Below are 7,500 nucleotides of genomic sequence, written 5' to 3'. Positions count from 1 at the left end.
TACCTGTTCTAAATCCTGCTTATTCATCTCTCACCTTTTCATCAATCGTTCTCTCCAATCTCTTTAGAATAAGCGTACTATACATTTTCATAAGAACTGACGTAAGTGTTTTGCCTCTGTAATTATTGCAATTAGTCAGGTATCCTTTCTTTGCCATTGTCACCAGTACTCCTAACACCTATTCATAAGGTTTTGCCTCATCATGCCATATTCTACAAAATAATCTTGTAAGTTCTCTGGGATTCAATTCATTTTTGGCAAGTATCATCTTGCCGGTTATTCCATCGTATTCATGGGCTTTTTTTCTTTTTAGTGTTTTCATGATAGCTTCAACTTCAAACAAACTGACTTTATTCAGGGGCACATTAAGATCTTCATCAACTTCAGGTATATCACTCATATTATTCCTTGCATATCTCCTATTCATAACCTCACTAAAGTGTTCCATCAATTGTTGTCTCTCTTCATCTTCTGTTGTTATAACAGATCCATTTCTCTTTTTGATGAATATATGCTTATTTTTCTTTGCCCAAATTGGGATTTCATTTAAAATTAGACGATCAATTCTTACACCATAGCCACTTCCTAAATTCATAACTTTGTCAGCCTCATCTGTTTTATTGTGTAAATATTCTCTCTAGTCATTCCTAGCTTTTCTTTTAACCTCACTATCAATACTGGAATACAAAGTATGCTCTATCTTGTAATTTTCATTACTTCCTCGAAAACTTTCAACAAGAGAAATAAAGCCGATTAATTATAAGTTTTCCTGAAATTGTATCCGACGTCCCAAAATGAACTAACCTGACGAATCATGAGATACACCTCATAAGAACGGAAGTACCATTTAAATGACGCACTCATAGACTGTTGCTGTATCATCGAGAAGTCATGAGAAAAGAAGTGGACTATTTGATATAAAACAGATTAGGCGAACGAAGTTCTAGCCCCTACAGTTTTCAATGGTTGCTTGTGAGAAAATGGGACGGATCTTTCAGGATGTGTACAGACTACGACAAATTAAATTCGATAAGTGTGGTTGATAAATGTTCATTACCACTCATCGACCAATTACTTGACAATATCGGACAAGAGGGTTTCTTCTCCAATATCGACATGTTAAAGGGCTATGATCAAATTCCTTTGGACGACAGCGCAAAATTGTTATTAGCCTGTATAACCCTATTTGGGTTATTTCAATACACCGTCATATCATTTGGTCTAATGAACATCCTCACTACTTTTCAATATGTGATAGATAACATTCTAGGATCAATAGAAGTCGTCGACGTATATCTCGATTATATTGTGGTATATTCATTGACCTATGAAGAACATCTCTGAATCCTGAAGAAAGTATTTCAAAAGCTGTGAGGAGCATACCTGAAGTTTAACCTGGAGTGGAGCGAATTTGGAAAGGCGACAGTTCGGTACTTGGGATTTGAAGTAGGAAGATGACTAATCACCCCAGTAGCCGCTAACATCGAAGGAATAACGATAGCACCACCCCCACAAAGAAGTAACAATTACCGCATTTTTTAGGGATGGCAGGATTCTACCCGATTCTTGCCCGAACCTTTTGGCAGTAGTCGCTCCCTTGACGGATTTGACTAGCCCCAAGAAAAAATTTGAATGGACCAACAAGTGTCGGGCATCCTTCAACATGATATTAACTTCAAAACCGATACTGTGAGTACCTGATTTCAACAAGAAATTCTTATCCAAGTGGATGCATCAGATAATGGGTTTGGAGCTGTCTTATTGCAAGAAGACGAGGAAGGAATTCTTCACCCTGTTTGTTTTATGTCATTGAAACTGAAGAAATATCAGAAGCTTACTCGGCAGTTTAAAAGGAACTGCTAGCGATAAAAAAGTTTAAAGTTTATGTGAATCGACAACAAAATGAAGAGATTACAGTGTATTTGCATCATAATCCTTTAACTTTAGTTAACAGGATGAAAAATAATAATATAAGGTTAACTAGATGGTCATTGTTTGCAACCGTATTGTATTAATGTGAAACATATATCAGGTATATATATTGTGGTTGCAGATTATTTATAATGGGCGGAATCAATGGATTCAGGCCCAGAATAAATAATCTTTATTTGGGGGAGCTTACTTACAAAGCTGGTCTAGGTATTTTATTTAGATATTTCATTTGAGTATATGAGGTGAATAGCTAGCACCTAAGGGAAGTTCCTCTGATATAGGTATAAGTTTCGTATGTAAATTAGGTGAGACTTTCGTAGTTAATATCATTGTGCTTTTCATTGAAGTCAGTATATGTAAATTTACGCTATTTTTAATAATTAACTTTTTATTTCACATATTATATTACGAAGTTTAATGCAATCTGTTTTAGAGTGCTATATGATCCGTACGAGATATGAACAAGGGGTTATGTAAAACTTTTTTATATTTTTTGAGGTATTGCATCATGTTTGTGAGAAAATACACAATTCTTATACATGCCAAGTGTTTTGGAAGGTTCTCGAGAACCCTACCATTAGATTTTATCTTTTTTTTATTTCCGAGAATGGTGGTTGGGCGGAGCAGCTGAGAGAGAGAGAGACAGTTGGCTGAAATCAAGTTTTGTCCTCCTTAATTCTTATCTAGTTGATAACCCTGGTGTCTTTTGGTGCTCAACCCAAAGCCACGAGATTAATCTATTAGAATAATATAGAAATAACTAAATTAATATATAGGCACCTTGAAGGATGCATCGTAGCAGAATATACCCAGCCTGTTCTTTGAACGAGCCAAAGTACCCCCCCCCCCCTCTCTCTCTTTCTCGTGTGTCTATAGTGTGTCCTCTCCAAAGTGATTAAGTTTAATTTACCCTATACAGTATGTCGTGTGTAGTGAGATGAAACGTTATGGAAGACGTTAAAGGTAATTTTAAATATATTGTGTTATGGCGAGTGTTGGCATTGTGTAAATCTTTTTAGTTGACCCAGGGAGTTTTAGGTACAAACGGGAAATATATTTGTATCATTATTAGGTTGACTATTTTTCATTAAGTGTCAGTGCTAATCAATTGTGTAAAACTTAAATTCGAGTGAAACAAATTTTGATAATTATTTATTCATTTAGTCTTAGTCTAAGGTTATATTCAGAACTAATATTTCAAGTCAAGTGACCATATAATTTTCAGAGCTTAATATTTTTTGGTATAATCTAAGTTTTGTTAAGCGTTAATATTTCGAGTGATTTATTTTCTCATTTAAATTCTTTCAAATTGCTGTAATCTTTATAGAATATAATTTTTTTTTTTTGTAAAGAGTGTATTATTCCAGTCGCCAGTGTTTATTTCAGTACTTGCTCGCACCCCTCTTCAATAATCGAAGTGAGAGATAGTTTAAAGAATTCTTAATAATAATTGCACAGTTTTATTTTAGTATACTTAAGAAACCATTGAATATTCAGTCTTTTTATCCATTGCTGTGTGGAATTTATATAACTGTTTCCAAGCTCGGGTATTAATATCTTTTAATGTAACATATTTAATGTGAAAACAAGCAGCTGAGTTTGGAACTTGAGAGGTTGTGTAGTTTGCCAGTCATAATATATGTAATATCACACACACACACAAACGCACGCACAGACACACACACACACACACACACACACACATATATATATATATATATATATATATATATATATTTATATATATATATATATATATATATATATATATATATACATATATACATACATACATATATAGATATATATTATATATTTATATATATATATATATATATATATATATATATACATATATACATACATACATATATAGATATATATTATATATTTATATATATATATATATATATATATATATTTATATATATATATATGTATTTGTGTGTGTGTGTATATACATCATATATATATATATATATATATATATATATATATATATATATATATATATATATATATTTATAGATTTATATATATATATATATATATATATATATATATATATATATATTCATAAATATATATATATATATATATATATATATATATATATATATATATATATAAATATTATATTTATATATATATACACATATATATATACATATATAGATATTTATCATATATTTATATATATATATATATATATATATATATATATATATATGTATATGTGTATATACAGCATATATATATATATATATATATATATATATATATATATATATATATGTGTGTGTGTATATATATATATATATATATATATATATATATATATATATATATATATATATATTTATATATATATATATATATATATATATATATATATATATATATATTTATATATGTATGTATATATATATATATAGATATATATATATATATATATATATATATATATATATATAAATATATTTATAAATTATATATATATATATATATATATATATATATATATATATATATATATTCATAAATATATATATATATATATATATATATATATATATATATATTTTTTAAATCAATATATATATATATATATATATATATATATATATATATATATATATATATATATATATATATATGTATGTATACACTTCCCTAGCGCAGAATTAAAAGTCATCACATAAATAAGCACACACATACATTTTACATGGATATATATGCATGCAAGAGCTACCACATATACCATGAATTTGCATTATATGACACAGTCATCATCATTGTCTCCTCCTGCGCCTACTGACGAGAAGGGCATCGGTTAGATTTCGCCTGTCGTCTCTATCTTGATCTCTTAATTCAATAATTCTCCATTCATCATCTCCATACTTTAAAGTTCTCAGCCATGTAGGCCTGGGTCTTAAAACTTTTCCAGTGCCTTGTGGAGCCCTGTTGAACACTAGGTGAACTAATCTCTCATGATGAAGCAAAATATAAGGAATACTATGATACACAAAACTTACCTATACTGCCATATAGAAATTCTTAAAAAAAATATTCCTCAATTGTTAAAAAATTACATCGTTAATGAAGCATTCAAGAGTAGCAATAAAATAAAAACAACCCTAATAAACAATACTCCTGGAATTACCAAGGGATGTGTATATTGTATTACATAATTCATATAAAATACTATATTAGTCAAAAAAAAAAAAAAAAAAAAAAAAAAAGACTTGAACGACATAAGAAGAGAAAAAAAAAATGCGTTGTTTGTTAATGTTCAGATAAATTGATTCATCCAAAAAATTAATTAGAAATATACACAATAAAATACAATTTTATGAACGAAAGTTTTGATAACAGTTTATATATAGAAAATTGAATGAACAAACTCGATATGTTTTTATGCAAAAAGATCCGTAAGCTTTATATAAATTTCACTTTCTTAGATTAGACTACACTAGAGTGATATGTGATTTATAACTCAAAAATTATGTACCTCATCTTAAAAATGCCTACGTATAATTGATATTTCAGATTTATGCTACCATAAACATTTATGTACAACCATTGCATGGACACATGCGATTATGCTTCTCTGTTACTTGTTTGTACATATATATATATATATATATATATATATATATATATATATATATATATATATATAGATAGATAGATAGATAGATATATATATATATGTATATATATATATATATATATATATATATATATATATATATATATATATTTATATATATATATATATGTGTGTGTGTGTGTGTGTTTGTGTGTGCGTTCGTGTATGTGCGTGTGTGTGTATGTATTGATTTGTAAAACATATACATATTACAAGTATACAGTATATGTAGTGCAATTGCATGTTTATGGCGATATGAATGTGTATATGCATGTATACATTATTATTATTATTATTACTATCCAAGCTACAACCCTAGTTGGAAAAGCAAGATGCTATAAGCCCAGGGGCTCCAACAGGGAAGAATAGCCCAGTGAGGAAAGGAAATAAGGAAATAAATAAATGAAGAGAACAAATTAACAATAAATCATTCTAAAATAAGAAACAACGTCAAAACAGACATGTCATATAATAAACTATCAACAACATCAAAAACAAATATGTCATAAATAAACTATAAAAAGACTATGTCCGCCTGGTCAACAAAAAAGCATTTGCTCCAACTTTGGACTTTTGAAGTTCTACTGATTCAACCACCCGATTAGGAAGATCATTCCACAACTTGGTCACAGCTGGAATAAAACTTCTAGAGTACTGCGTAGTATTGAGCCTCGTGATGGAGAAGGCCTGGCTATTAGAATTAACTGCCTGCCTAGTATTACAAACAGGATAGAATTGTCCAGGGAGATCTGAATGTAAAGGATGGTCAGAGTTGTGAAAAATCTTATGCAACATGCATAATGAACTAATTGAACGACGGTGCCAGAGATTAATATCTAGATCAGGAATAAGAAATTTAATAGACCGTAAGTTTCTGTCCAACAAATTAAGATGAGAATCAGCAGCTGAAGACCAGACAGAAGAACAATACTCAAAACAAGGTAGAATGAAAGAATTAAAACACTTCTTCAGAATAGATTGATCACCGAAAATCTTGAAAGACTTTCTCAATAAGCCTATTTTTTGTGAAATTGAAGAAGACACAGACCTTATATGTTTCTCAAAAGTAAATTTACTGTCGAGAATCACACCTAAAATTTTGAAAGAGTCATACATATTTAAAGAAACATTATCAATACTGAGATCCGGATGTTGAGGAACCACCGTCCTTGACCTACTTACAATCATACTTTGAGTTTTGTTAGGATTCAACTTCATACCCCATAATTTGCACCATGCACTAATTCTAGCTAAATCTCTATTAAGGGATTCACCAACCCTAGATCTACATTCAGGGGATGGAATTGATGCAAAGAGAGTAGCATCATCTGCATATGCAACAAGCTTGTTTTCTAGGCCAAACCACATGTCATGTGTATATAGTATAAAAAGTAATGGGCAAGAACACTACCCTGTGGAACACCGGATATCACATTCCTATAATCACTATGGTGCCCATCAAAAACAACTCTTTGAGATCTATTACTTAAAAAATCAGTAATAATGCTAAGAAACATGTGTGTGTACATCTAAGTATATGCATTTGCATATTTGTAGCTATATATATATGTATATATATATATATATATATATATATATATATATATATATATATATATATATATACATATATATATATATATATATATATATATATATATATATATATATATATATATATATATATATATTTCTGTATTTATACAGATTCGTTTATAAAAATGTTGAATTTGATGGCATATTCATATAAATAAACTGTATCGAAAGACCTATAAATAAAATCACCGGCCATCTAAAATGCCCCTTCTAGTACCAAACCTGGCTTTTGGGATATGAACTTGGCTTACGTAAATACCCGAGTGTGGCTTCTCACTGGTAGGTTGTTTTTCTGATATGTTGTTCTACATATATTTTGA

This window comes from Palaemon carinicauda, chromosome 13 (assembly GCF_036898095.1).
Source record: "Palaemon carinicauda isolate YSFRI2023 chromosome 13, ASM3689809v2, whole genome shotgun sequence".
In the NCBI taxonomy this organism is placed as follows: Eukaryota; Metazoa; Arthropoda; class Malacostraca; order Decapoda; family Palaemonidae; genus Palaemon; species Palaemon carinicauda.
This window is presented reverse-complemented; position numbering follows the sequence as displayed.